Source organism: Callithrix jacchus, chromosome Y (genome assembly GCF_049354715.1).
Source record: "Callithrix jacchus isolate 240 chromosome Y, calJac240_pri, whole genome shotgun sequence".
Classification (NCBI taxonomy): domain Eukaryota; kingdom Metazoa; phylum Chordata; class Mammalia; order Primates; family Cebidae; genus Callithrix; species Callithrix jacchus.
This window is the reverse complement of record NC_133525.1, coordinates 4,976,184-4,990,443: the sequence shown is the minus strand read 5'-3', so window position 1 is coordinate 4,990,443 and position 14,260 is coordinate 4,976,184. Positions and strand designations below refer to the sequence as shown.

At 48.6% G+C, this 14,260-nt stretch overlaps 1 pseudogene across 1 annotated transcript in view; it reads left to right on the top strand.

Annotated features, from left to right (window-relative positions):
• Positions 1-516, top strand: part of LOC128930738 (polyprenol dehydrogenase-like) — a 200,792-nt pseudogene extending 200,276 nt beyond the window's left edge. The window contains exon 7 of the transcript XR_013531948.1: positions 20-516. The product of XR_013531948.1 is annotated as a polyprenol dehydrogenase-like (transcript). The remainder of the gene's footprint in view (positions 1-19) is intronic.
• Positions 517-14,260: the final 13,744 nt, after the last annotated feature.

The window sequence follows — 14,260 nt, the reverse complement described above, 5'->3', positions numbered from 1 at the left end:
TCTTCTCTTCTTCCCGCAGACCCCTGATGAAGGAGCACACACCTCCGTCTACGCAGCAGTCGCCCCAGAGCTGGAAGGTGTTGGAGGCCATTACCTATACAATGATCAGGTCCCTCCCCATCACCTATGACCAGAAACTGCAGCATCAGCTCTGGTCTAAGAGCTGTGAGATGACAGGCATCCTTGATGTGACCTTCAGATACCCTGTGTCAGGATAGCTCCGGCCCTCAGAAGCGCACTGCACCTCCCACTGGCTGCTGGGTCTGTGAAGACCGTGGTATTCATCTTTCTCACACCCATCTGCCCATGGGGGTGGGGCTCTGTCCTCTAGTTTTGAGACAGGTCCCTGAACTTCTGCAGGATGTCAAGAAGCCAAGGAAACATTGTGGGGCTGGGTGGGGCCGGCAGTGGGGAAGTAACCACCACAGGTGGTCCTCTGCCATTCAGCCATAAACCTTGCGATTCCAAAGTGCCCAATGGTCACAGGTGCCATAAATCATTAAATCTTCCAACGTACATGTGCCGTTTATCTTGCTGTGTTAACTACACCTTAACTCCTAGAAAACTGGAGGGGGGACATAGCAAAGACAATATGTGCTCTTTGCTCCTTGTTCTGAAGCAAGCAGGAGCCTCTAAAACGCCTGCAATTTCACAAAGGATTACGACGCCCTGGCTGTACAATAAGGTGACTCCTGGTGCTTCCTCAATAGCTTCAAAATGGGGGTGGTCCCAGAAACACCCACCATATCATTAACGGGGTGGAATTCCAGGCCAGCCCAACCTCCAGGGAGGAAAGAGACAACAAAAGCCCCAGGAGAGGGGACCTCTCTGAAGAGGCCACAAGATCCTCTCTGAGACCTACTGGTATACAAGGTCTTCTGTTTCATTTTGTTCGCATACTCACTGATTTCTTTTTCCAGAGAACCAGCTGTGATTCACAGGTGTCAGACCTGGGGAGAGGTGTGAGTCTCACTTACGACCCCCTGTAGGATCTGCTGCATGCAGCCAGCAGCACCATCTGGTCAGCACCATTCAAGGGTGGCTCAGTCACAGGTGAAGTGTGCCACTGTCACACCTGATAGTGTAAAGCAGTGCACAGCTATGGGGGGAGATTTGGAAGAGCAGGAACGACGGCATGGCCTGGGCACTGTCACCAGGGAATTCTGTTCACAGGAGCAAAAATAGGGTATGGACGGGGCACGATGTGACATTCACTAGAACATGAGACAAGAATAGGTCCAGATGGTGGCATGGAATTCTACAGACAGGGGACAAAGTCAGGAATTGGACAGTGGTCACCGTGGGGTTCTATACACAGGGCAAGAGGACAGGATTTGGACAGTGGTCACCATGGGATTCTATACACAGAGGACGAGGACAGGATTTGGACAGTGGTCACTGAGGAATTCTACAGACAGGGGACGAAGACAGGATTTGGACAGTGGTCACCATGGATTCTGTAGACAGGGGATGAGGACAGGATTTGGACAGTGATCACCGTGGGATTCTACAGACAGGGCATGAGGACAGGATTTGGAAAGTGGTCACCATGGGATTCTATACACAGGGGATGAGGACAGGATTTGGACAGTGGTCACTGTGAGATTCTACAGACAGGGGACGAGAACAGGATTTAAACAGTGGTCACCATGAGATTCTACAGACGAGACGAGGACAGGATTTGGACAGTGGTCACTGTGAGATTCTACAGACAGGGGACGAGAACAGGATTTAAACAGTGGTCACCATGAGATTCTACAGACGAGACGAGGACAGGATTTGGACAGTGGTCACCACGGCATTTTGTAGACAGGGTATGAAAAAAGGATTTGGACAGTGGTCACCGTGGGATTCTACAGACAGGACGAGAACAGAATTTGGACAGTGGTCACCGTGGGATTTTACAAACAGGGATGAGGACAGGATTTGGACAGTGGTCACTGTGGGATTCTACAGAAAGGGGACGAGGACAGGATTTGGACAGTGGTCACCGTGGGATTCTACAGACAGGGGACGAGGACAGGATTTTGACAGTGGTCACCGTGGGATTCTACAGACAGGGGACGAGGACAGAATTTGGACAGTGGTCACTGTGGGATTCTACAGATGGGGCAAGGACACGATTTGGACAGAGGTCACCATGGCACTTTGTAGACAGGGTACGAGGACAGGATTTGGACAGTGGTTACCGTGAGATTCTGTAGATGGTACGAGAACAGGATTTGGACAGTGGTCACCGTGGGATTCTACAGACAGGAGACGAGGACAGGATTTGGACAGTGGTCACCATAAGATTCTACAAATGGGACGAGGACAGAATTTGGACAGTGGTCACCGTGGGATTCTACAGACAGAAGAAAAGGACAGGATTTGGACAGTGGTCAATGTGGGATTCTACAGACAGGGGACGAGGACAGGTTTTGGACAGTGGTCATCATGGGATTCTGTAGACAGGGGATGAGGACAGGATTTGTACAGTGGTCACTGTGGGATTCTACAGACGGGACGAGGACAGGTTTTGGACAGTGGTCACCATGGCATTTTGTAGACAGGGGACGAGGACAGGATTTAGACAGTGGTCACCGTGGGATTCTATACACAGGGGACGAGGACAGGATTTGGACAGTGGTCACCATGGGATTCTACAGACAGGGGACGAGGACAGGATTTGGACAGTGGTCACTGTGGGATTCTACAGACAGAAGATGAGGACAAAATTTGGACAGTGCTCATCGTGGGATTCTACAGACAGAAGACGAGGACAGGATTTGGACAATGGTCACTGTGGGATTCTGTAGACATGGGACGAGGACAGGATTTGGACAGTGGTCACCATGGGATTCTACAGAAAGGGGACGAGGACAGGATTTGGACAATGGTTACCGTGGGATTCTGTAGATAGGAAACAAAAACAGGATTTGGACAGTGGTAACCATGGGATTCTACAGACAGGGGATAAGGACATGATTTGGACAGTGGTCACCATGGCATTTTGTAGACAGGGTACAAGGACAGGATTTGGACAGTGGTTACCATGGGATTCTGTAGACAGGGTACGAGAACAAAATTTGGAAAGTGGTCACCGTGTGATTCTACAGACAGGAGACAAGGACAGGATTTGGAAAGTGGTCACCGTGGGATTCTATAGACATGGGACGAGGACAGGATTTGGACAGTGGTCACTATTGCATTTTGTAGACAGGGTACGAGGACAGGATTTGGACAGTGGTTACCATGAGATACTGTAGACAGGGGTTGAGGACAGGATTTGGACAGTGGTCACGATGAAATTCTACAGACAGGGGATGAGGACAGGATTTGGACAGTGGTAATCGTGGGATTCTACAGACAGGGCACGAGGACAGGATTTGGACAGTGGTCACTGTGGGATTCTACATACAGAGGATGAGGACAGAATTTGGACAGTGGTCACCATGGGATTCTATAGACGGGACGAGGACAGGATTTGGACAGTGGTCACCGTGTGATTCTACAGATGAGACGAGGACAGAATTTGTACAGTGGTCACCATGGCACTTTTTAGACAGAATACGAAAACAGAATTTAGACAGTGGTTACCATGGGATTCTGTAGACAGGGTACGAGAACAGAATTTGGACAGTGGTCACCGTGGGATTCAACAGACGGTACAAGGACAGGATTTGGACACTGGTCACAATGGAATTCTACAGACAGGGGACGAGGACAGAATTTGGACAGTGGTCACCGTGGGATTCTACAGAAAGAGGACGAGGACTGGATTTGGACAGTGGTTACCATGGGATTCTGTAGACATGGGATGAGCACAGGATTTGGACAGTGGTCACCGTGGGATTCTAAAGACAGAAGACGAGAACAGAATTTGGACAGTGGTCACCAGGGCATTTTGTAGACAGAGTACGAGGACAGTATTTGGACAGTGGTTACCGTGAAATTCTGTAGACAGGGTACGAGAACAGGATTTGAACAGTGGTCACCATCGGATTCTACAGACAGAAGACAAGGACAGGATTTGGACAGTGGTCAACGTGGGATTCTACAAACAAAGGATGAGGACAGAATTTGGACAGTGGTCACCATGGGATTCTACAGACAGAAGACGAGAACAGGATTTGGACAGTGGTCACCGTGGGATTCTACAGACAGGAGACAAGGACAGGATTTGGACAGTGGTTACCGTGGGATTCTGTAGACAGGGTACGAGAACAAAATTTGAACAGTGGTCACCGTGGGATTCTACAGACAGGAGACGAAAACAGGATTTGGACAGTGGTCAACGTGGGATTCTACAGACAGGAGATGAGGACAGAATTTGGACAGTGGTCACCGTGGGATTCTACAGACAGGAGACGAGAACAGGATTTGGACAGTGGTTACCGTGGGATTCTGTAGACATGGGAGAGGACAAAATTTGGACAGTGGTCAACGTGGGATTCTACAGACAGGGGACGAGGGCAGGATTTGGACAGTGGTCACCATGGCATTTTGTCGACAGGGTACGAGAACAGGATTTGGACAGTGGTTACCATGGGATTCTGTAGACAGGGGACGAGGACAGGTTTGGACAGTGGTCAACGTGGGATTCTACAGACAGGAGATGAGGACAGAATTTGGACAGTGGTCACCATGGGATTCTACAGACAGAAGACGAGAACAGGATTTGGACAGTGGTCACCGTGGGATTCTACAGACAGGAGACAAGGACAGGATTTGGACAGTGGTTACCGTGGGATTCTGTAGACAGGGTACGAGAACAAAATTTGAACAGTGGTCACCGTGGGATTCTACAGACAGGAGACGAAAACAGGATTTGGACAGTGGTCAACGTGGGATTCTACAGACAGGAGACGAGGACAGAATTTGGACAGTGGTCACCGTGGGATTCTACAGACAGGAGACGAGAACAGGATTTGGACAGTGGTTACCGTGGGATTCTGTAGACATGGGAGAGGACAAAATTTGGACAGTGGTCAACGTGGGATTCTACAGACAGGGGACGAGGGCAGGATTTGGACAGTTGTCACCATGGCATTTTGTCGACAGGGTACGAGAACAGGATTTGGACAGTGGTTACCATGGGATTCTGTAGACGGGACGAGGACAGGTTTGGACAGTGGTCATTGTGGGATTCTACAGACAGGAGATGAGGACAGGATTTGGACAGTGGTCACCATGGCATTTTGTAGACGGGGTACAAGGACAGGATTTGGACAGTGGTTACCGTGGGATTCTGTAGACAGAGGACGAGGACAGGATTTGGACAGTGGTCAGAGTGGGATTTTACAGACAGCGAACGAGGACAGGATTTGGACAGTGGTTACCGTGGATTTCTACAGACAGGGCACGAGGACAGGATTTGGACAGTGGTCAGCATGGGATTCTATACACAGGAGACAAGAACAGAATTTGGACAGTGGTCACCGTGGGATTCTATACACAGGAAACGAGGACAGGATTTGGACAGTGGTCACCGTGGGATTCTACAGACGGAACGAGAACAGGATTTGGACAGTGGCCACCATGGGATTCTATAGACAGTGCACAAGGACAGGATTTGGACAGTGGTCACCGTGGGATTCTACAGACAGGGGACGAGGACAGGATTTGGACAGTGGTCACCGTGGGATTCTACAGACAGGGGACGAGAACAGGATTTGGACAGTGGTCACCATGGCATATTTTAGACAAGGTATGGGGACAGGATGTGGACAGTGGTTACCGTGGGATTCTGTAGACAGAGGATGAGGACAGGATTTGGACAGTGGTCACCGTGAGATTCTACAGACAGGAGACGAGAACAGGATTTGGACAGTGGTCACAATGGCATTTTGGAGACAAGGTACGAGGACAGGATTTGGACAGTGGTTACCATGGGATTCTGTAGAAAGGGGACAAGGAATGGATTTGGACAGTGGTCACGGTGGGATTCTACAAACAGGGGAGAGGACAAGATTAGGACAGTGGTCCCTGTTGGATTCTACAGACAGGGCATGAGGACAGGATTCGGACAGTGGTCACCATGGGATTCTATACACAGGGGAGGAGGAGAGGATTTGGACAGTGGTAACTGTGGGATTCTGTAGACAGGAGATTAGGACAGGATTTGGACAGTGGTCACTGTGGGATTCTACAGACAGGGGATGAGGACAGGTTTTGGACAGTGGTCACCATGGCGTTTTGTAGACAGGGGACGAGGACAGGATTTGGACAGCGGTCACTGTGGGATTCTACAGACAGTGGATGAGGACAGAATTTGGACATGGTCATCGTGGGATTCTACAGACAGGGGACGAGGACAGGATTTGGGCAGTGGTCACTGTGGGATTCTGTAGACATGGGACGAGGACAGGATTCAGACAGTGGTCACCATGGGATTCTACAGAAAGGGGACGAGGACAGGATTTGGACAGTGGTTACCGTGGGATTCTGTAGACATGGGACGAGGACAGGATTCAGACAGTGGTCACCATGGGATTCTACAGAAAGGGGACGAGGACAGGATTTGGACAGTGGTCACCATGGCATTTTGTAAACAGGGTACGAGGACAGTATTTGGACAGTGGTTACTGCGGGATTCTGTAGACAGGGTACGAGAACAGGATTTGAACAGTGGTCACCATGAGATTCTACAGACAGGAGACGAGGACAGGATTTGGTCAGTGGTCAACGTCGAATTCTACAGGCAGGGGACGAGGACAGAATTTGGACAGTGGTCACCGTGGGATTTTACAAACAGGGACGAGGACAGGATTTGGACAGTGGTCACCGTGGGATTCTAGAGACAGGAAAAAAAGACAGGTTTTGGACAGTGGTAATCGTAAGATTCTACAGACGGGACAAAAACAGGATTTGGACAGTGGTGACCATGGGATTCTGTAGAAAGGGGATTAAGACAGGATTTGGACAGTGGTAACTGTGGGATTCTACAGACAGGGGACAAGGACAGGATTTGGACAGTGGTCACCATGGGATTCTACAGAAAGGGGACGAGGACAGGATTTGGACAGTGGTTACTGTGGGATTCTGTAGACATGGGTCGAGGACAAAATTTGGACAGTGGTCACAGTGGGATTCTACAGACAGGGGACGAGGACAGGATTTGGACAGTGGTCACCATGGCATTTTGTAAACAGGGTATGAGGACAGTATTTGGACAGTGGTTACTGCGGGATTCTGTAGACAGGGTACGAGAACAGGATTTGAACAGTGGTCACCGTGAGATTCTACAGACAGGAGACGAGGACAGGATTTGGCCAGTGGTCAACGTCAAATTCTACAGGCAGGGGACGAGGACAGGATTTGGACAGTGGTCACCGTGGGATTCTGCAGACAGGGGAAGAGGACAGGTTTTTGACAGTGGTCATCGTGGGATTCTACAGACGGGACGAGGACAGGATTTGGACAGTGGTCACCGTGGGATTCTGTAGTCAGGGGATGAGAACAGGATTTGGACAGTGGTCACCGTGGGATTCTACAGACAGGGGATGAGGACAGGATTTAGACAGTGGTCACTGTTGGGTTCTACACACAGGGGACGAGGACAGGATTTGGACAGCGGTCACTGTGGGATTCTACAGATGGGGGATGAGAACAGAATTTGGACAGTGGTCACTGTGGGATTCTACAGAAAGGGGATGAGGACAGGATTTGGACAGTGGTATCCGTGGGATTCTGTAGACATTGGAAGAGGATAGAATTTGGACAGTGGTCACCGTGGGATTCTACAGACAGGGGACGAGGACAGGATTTGGACAGTGGTCACCTTGGGATTCTGTAGACAGGGGATGAGGACAGGATTTGGACAGTGGTCAATGTGGGATTCTACAGACAGGGGATGAGGACAGGATTTGTACAGTGGTCACTGTGGGATTTTACAGACAGGGGAAGAGGACAGGTTTTGGACAGTGGTCACCATGGCATTTTGTAGACAGGGGATAAGGACAGGATTTGGACAGTGGTCACCGTGGGATTCTGTAGATAGAATCTATTTGGGAAGCTGAGAATTTCTAGAGACGCGTGGTAGAGACAGTTGCACAGCCGAGTGAACTAGTCAATGCCATTGAACCTTACACTTACAAAGTGTTAAAATGTGCCTGTCATTCCAGCACTTTGGGAGGCTGAGGCAGGAGACCTACCTGATGTCAGGAGTTCAAGACCAGCTTTGTCGACAAGGTAAAACCACGTCTCTACTAAAAATACAAAAATTATCTGGTTATGGTGATACCTGGCTATAATCCCAGCTACTCAGGAGGCTGAGGCAGGAGAATTGCCTGAACCCAGGAGGTGGAGGTTTCACTGAGCGCAGATCGCGCCATTGCACTCCAGCCTGGGCAACAAGATCGAAACTCCGTCTCAAAAAGAAAAAGAAAGAGGCCGGGCACGGTGGTTCACGCCTGTAATCCCAGCACTTTGGGAGGCCAAGGCGGGCCGATCATGAAGTCAAGAAATCTAGACCATCCTGGTCAACACGGTGAAACCCCGTCTCTACTAAAAATACAAAAAAATTAGCTGGGCACGGTGGTGCGTGCCTGTAATCCCAGCTACTCAGGAGGCTGAGGCAGGAGAATTGCCTGAACCCATCAGGTGGAGGTTGCGGTGAGCCAAGGTTGCACCATTGCACTCCAGCCTGGGTGATGGGAGTGAAACTCCGTCTCAAAAAAACAAAAGAATTTTGAGATGGTTCATTGTGGATCATTGCAGTGAAGCCAATGCAATCACAAGGGTCTTATCAGAGCCAAGCAGAGGGAGACGAGGGAGCAGATGAGATGTTCATGTGATGGACGCAGAGACTGGAGCCTCCTCCCTTCCCCTCCTCAGAGCGATCTTGGCCCTTCTGAATCTTGCCTTCAGACTTCTCGTCCCAAGAAAGGAGAGAGAACAAACCTCTCTTAAGTCTCCAAGAAATTGGTAGTCAGTTGTTACAGCAACACAGGAAATGTACACATCTTCTGATACTTCTGAAAGCCTCACCCAGCCAGAGGGTATGTCCTTGGCACAGAGGCTCACTCTTAGTCACCACCAAGGAAGGCTTAATCCTTTCTCTGCTGTTAGAGACATAAATGTTGCATTCTCAAATTCCAACATGGAGAAGTCAGTCATTTGCAATGCTTTCAAGAGAGTGGTGCGTGTACCCTGTGAGCCTGCAGTCCTTATGTGTGAGGCTGATGACTCCTGGTTGGCTTATTTTATTTTTTATTTTTATTTATTTATTTTTTTTTGAGACAGAGTTTCAAAATACTTCGTCTTGTTACCCAGGCTGGAGTGCAATGGCGCAATCTCGGCTCACCACAACCTCCGCCTCCCGGGTTCAGGCAATTCTCCTGCCTCAGCCTCCCGAGTAGCTGGAATTACAGGCACGTGCCACCGTGCCCAGCTAATTTTTTGTATTTTTAGTAGAGATGGGGTTTCACCTTGTTGACCAGGATGGTCTCGATCTCTTGACCTCGTGATCCACCCGCCTCGGCCTCCTAAAGTGCTGGGATTACAGGCTTGAGCCACTGCGCGTGGCCTGGCTTATTATCCATTCCCCTAAGTGACAAAATCCCACTGACTACTCAAATCCAACATTAGCTCCTGGCACACCTGTACGTTGGAATCACAATCAGCTGCGATTCCGGGATGGAATTCAGACTAATTGCGGGAGCACCTGCCTCTTCCATGCCTGGTTCCTGTTCTCAGATGGGTAAGTTTGCCCTGTTAAGTCATTTAAATGAAAATAATAAATGTATGGTTTGGCCTCTGGGAATGCGTTTGTCACCACAGATGGTGATTTTCCTTTATAGAAAACCAGGATACCTGTATTTCCACTGTTCCTTTACAGATAACCAGGAACTCTATGTCATGGGCCCATGAGACAAGGGACATTCCCTTGTCTCATCCCAAGGATGAGAAATGTGGAATTTCTTCCCTGGGATATTCACGTATATAAGGGGATATGTTAGACATCACCTTAATCACCAACATGGTGAAACCCCATCACTACTAAAAACACAAAATTAGCCAGGCGTGGTGGCACATGCATGTAATCCCAGCTACTTGAGAGGCTGAGGCAGGAAGATCATTTCCACTCGGAAGGTGAAGGTTGCGATGAGCCGATATTGCACCACTGCACTCCAGCCTGGGAAACAAGGTATCATCTAAGTGACACCACTTAGACACTCAGTATTCTGTGTGTTGAGATCTGAGCTCTACCTGAGCACTCATTCTCTCTGCATTGAGGGTCCTGTGTGTTGAGGTGTCCGCTCTGCTGGAAACAGCAGAGATCAGACCCTGTGAACACAGAGAGAATGAGTTCAAGTCCCTTCTGCAGAAAGTCACAGACTGTGCATGATGGCCACTGAGATCTCGAGACCCTTTGTAGGACAACCATGATGATACAGCCAGCCTAAGAGGCCGGGAGGCAGCGTTGAAGAAGGAGAGCTCTGCCAGAGGTGACAGGAAGGACCGTGCCCTAGAGCCTCCAGAAAAAACTGAATATAATTATACGGACGTGAACAGTGGCCTCCAGAAAGATCTGCCTGTACTCCAATACTGTGGCACGGAGATCTGTCTATACTAATCCCAGAGCCTGGGAATGAGACCTTATTTGGAAATAAGGATCTCTCTCTCTCTCTTTTTTATTTTGGCAGTGGACCCCCAGGCCAAACACTCTTCTCTATGTCTATGTCTTCTCTCTTTTATTTCTACAATTTCTCATCTCTACAGCAGCAGAGAGGGGCTCTCAGAATCCTATAGCGCTGGACCCTGCGATGGAGCCCAGACACACGTGTCTCTGAACGGGAATGCCTTCCTCCATTAAACCACGATCCAGGCGCATCTTCATCCCAAGAGCATTTCCCAGCGGTCAGGAGTCCGGGCCACACAAGTACCTCCACCCCTGTACATCTGCACCTTATCCAACAGCGTTTTGCACCTTCAAGCCCTTGCAAGATGTACCAGCTGCTTTTTTTTTCTTCTTCTTCTTTAAATGGATTCTCAGCCTTTCAGTCAGGCTGGAGTGTGGTGGCATGATCTCCGTTCACTGCAACCTCCACCTCCTGGATTCAAGCAATTATCCTGCGTCAGCCTCCCGAGGAGCTGGCGTTGCAGGCACACTCAACCATCTCCAGCTATTTTTTTCATGTGTGTGTGTTTAGTACAGAGTTTTGCCATGTTGCCCAGGCTGGTCTGGAACTCCAGGCCTCAAGGGATCACCCTGCCTCTGCCACCCAAAGGGCTGTGATGACAGGTGTGAGCCACCGAACCCGGCCGCAGCTGCCCTTGTCATCCTCACAAAGGTTGTTCCAGGTACAGGCTCTGGGTGGGGTGATAGGATGCCTCCTGACCACGCTGACAGTCTGTGTCGCTGAGTCAACAGACACTCTGGAAAGTGACAGACCCCACATTCCCCTGGCTGAGCAGATGAGCTCTCAGAGCAATTTCAGTCCCGTACAAGTGTGGCTTCAGACTGCTCCTCTCTGTTTCACAGTGAACCTTATGTCACCCTTCCTCCGAGGGAAACAGAGAACATGATTCTGGAGAAATTAGCATGTGCTGTTTGACACCTAATGGTGCAACTTCCTGGAGCCTGGAGACACCTCCTAGCAACCGGAGGAACTGCATGAATTGCTGGGTGAGCGGAGGAGAATCCACAGTGGGGCTATAGCTCCCGGGTTTGACGTCTTTCTCTCCTTCCTTCCTTCTTTCTTTCTCTTTCTTTTCCTTCCTTCCTTCCTTCTTTCTACCTTCTCTCCCTCCCTCCTTCCCGCCCTTCTTTCTACTTTCCTTTCTTCCTTCCTCTTTCTCTTTTTTCTTCCCCTCCCTCCCTCCCCCTTTCTTCCTTCCGTCCTTTCTCTTTCTTTTTAATCCTTCTTTCTCTTTCTTTTCCTTCCTCCCTCCCTTCCTTCTTTCTACCTTCTCTCCCTCCCTCCCTTCCTTCTTCCTACTTTCCTTTCTTCCTTCCTCTTGTTTTTTTTCTTCCCCTCCCACCCTCCCTCCCCATTCCTTTTTTCCTTCTCCTTCCCTTTCTTTTCTTCCTTCTTTCCTTTCTTTCTTTCTCTCTCTCCCTCCCTCCCTTCCTCTGTCCCTCTCTCTTTCTTTTCTTTCTCCTTCCCTCTATTTATCTATCTATCTCACTATCTATATCTGTTTATGGATGGGTAGATGTAGGTAGATAAATAGATATAGACAGGCAGATAGATAATAGCTAGATATATAAACAAATACATAGCATAGATATATGGATAGACAGATAAATAGATATAGATAGGGAGATAAATAGATAATAGCTAGATATATAAACAAATACATAGCATAGATAGATGGATAGACAGATGCCATAGGTGGGTGGGTGAGTGGGTGGATAGATGGATAGATGGATGGATGGATAGATGGATGGATGGATGGATGGATGGATGGATGGATGGATGAATGGATGGATGGATAGATGATAGATGGATAAACAGTTTGATTTCATCATCCTGACAACCTCAGCTGACATCATGGACCATGAAAAAGCAAGATGAAAACAGGGAAAATCCTGGGATTCTTTTTCTAAGAATGTAATACATATATCTACGAATAAAATGCCTCATGGACAAGACAAAAAAGAAGAAGAAGAATGTCTGGGGTTGCAGAAACGCAGACTGAATCATGCAGGGAACACCTCCAAGCAGCAGGCTTCGGAGAGCATAAGCATTTCTTACCAGAATGAAGGTCTACGTGGATATGAGTGGAGGTCAGCTCTTCCTGAATTGCAGAAAGGAATGTCCGACCCAGGCTTGCATCCTCGCCAGAACTATTGTTACAACTTAACTTAGGAATGCCATTGGCCAAGAGGGGGATCCATTCCGATGGCTGAGGGCTTATAATTTTATTTTCAGTTCACACTGGAGTGTGGTTTGTAGCCCGAGAGCAATAGAAAGTACTATGTAGCCTGGCTGTGTGGAAGGCTGTGTCACCTGGATGTGTGTAACTGTGCTTTGTAGCCTGAGAGCAATAGACAGTACCATGTAGCCCGGCTGTGTGGAAGGCTGTGTCATCTGGGTGTGTGTAACTGTGCTTTGTAGCCTGAGAACAATAGACAGTACCATGTAGCCCGGCTGTGTGGAAGGCTGTGTCACCTGGGTGTGTGTAACTGTGCTTTGTAGCCTGAGAGCAATAGACAGTACCATGTAGCCTCGCTGTGTGGAAGGCTGTGTCACCTGGGTGTGTGTAACTGTGCTTTGTAGCCTGAGAACAATAGACAGTACCGTGTAGCCCAGCTGTGTGGAAGGCTGTGTCACCTGGGTGTGTGTAACTGTGCTTTGTAGCCTGAGAACAATAGACAGTACCGTGTAGCCCGGCTGTGTGGAAGGCTGTGTCACCTGGGTGTGTGTAACTGTGCTTTGTAGCCTGAGAGCAATAGACAGTACCGTGTAGCCCGGCTGTGTGGAAGGCTGTGTCACCTGGGTGTATGTAACTGTGCTTTGTAGCCTGAGAACAATAGACAGTACCGTGTAGCCCGGCTGTGTGGAAGGCTGTGTCACCTGGGTGTGTGTAACTGTGCTTTGTAGCCTGAGAGCAATAGACAGTACCGTGTAGCCCGGCTGTGTGGAAGGCTGTGTCACCTGGGTGTGTGTAACTGTGCTCTACATTTTTGCACAGTGATGAAACCCCCTGACCACACATTGCCCAGAATGTTTCCCCATCTTTAAGCAACACATGACTGTATTTTCATATGCAGTGTTCTAATACTTGGTGCCTCGGACAGGGCTTTTGAGACCTGCTCCACAGAAACATGTCTTGACCTCCAGAAATTACATTAATTGTGCAGATGAAGCCTCCAAGCAGCAAAGCACTGCCACAGATGAGAGGTAGATTAGATATAGATAACCAGATAGATACATGATAGATAGATAGAAAAATGGATGATGGATGTTAGATAGGTAGATAAATATAGATAATGAGATAGATAAATAGATGATAGCTAACTAGATAAATACATAGAGTAGATAGATGGATAGACAGATGACATGGGTAGATGGATGGATGGATGGATATATAGCTAGATAGACACAGATACATAAATAGATACTTAGATACATAGAGACATGGATGGATGGATGGAAGGATGCATAGATGAGTAGATAGGTACATAAATAGATATATAGATAAATAGATGATAGATAAATAAAGTAGATGGGTAGACAGGTGACATGGATGGATGGATGGATGGATGGATGGATGGATGGATAGATAGATGAGTAGCTAGGTACATAAATACATAGTGAGATAGATAAAT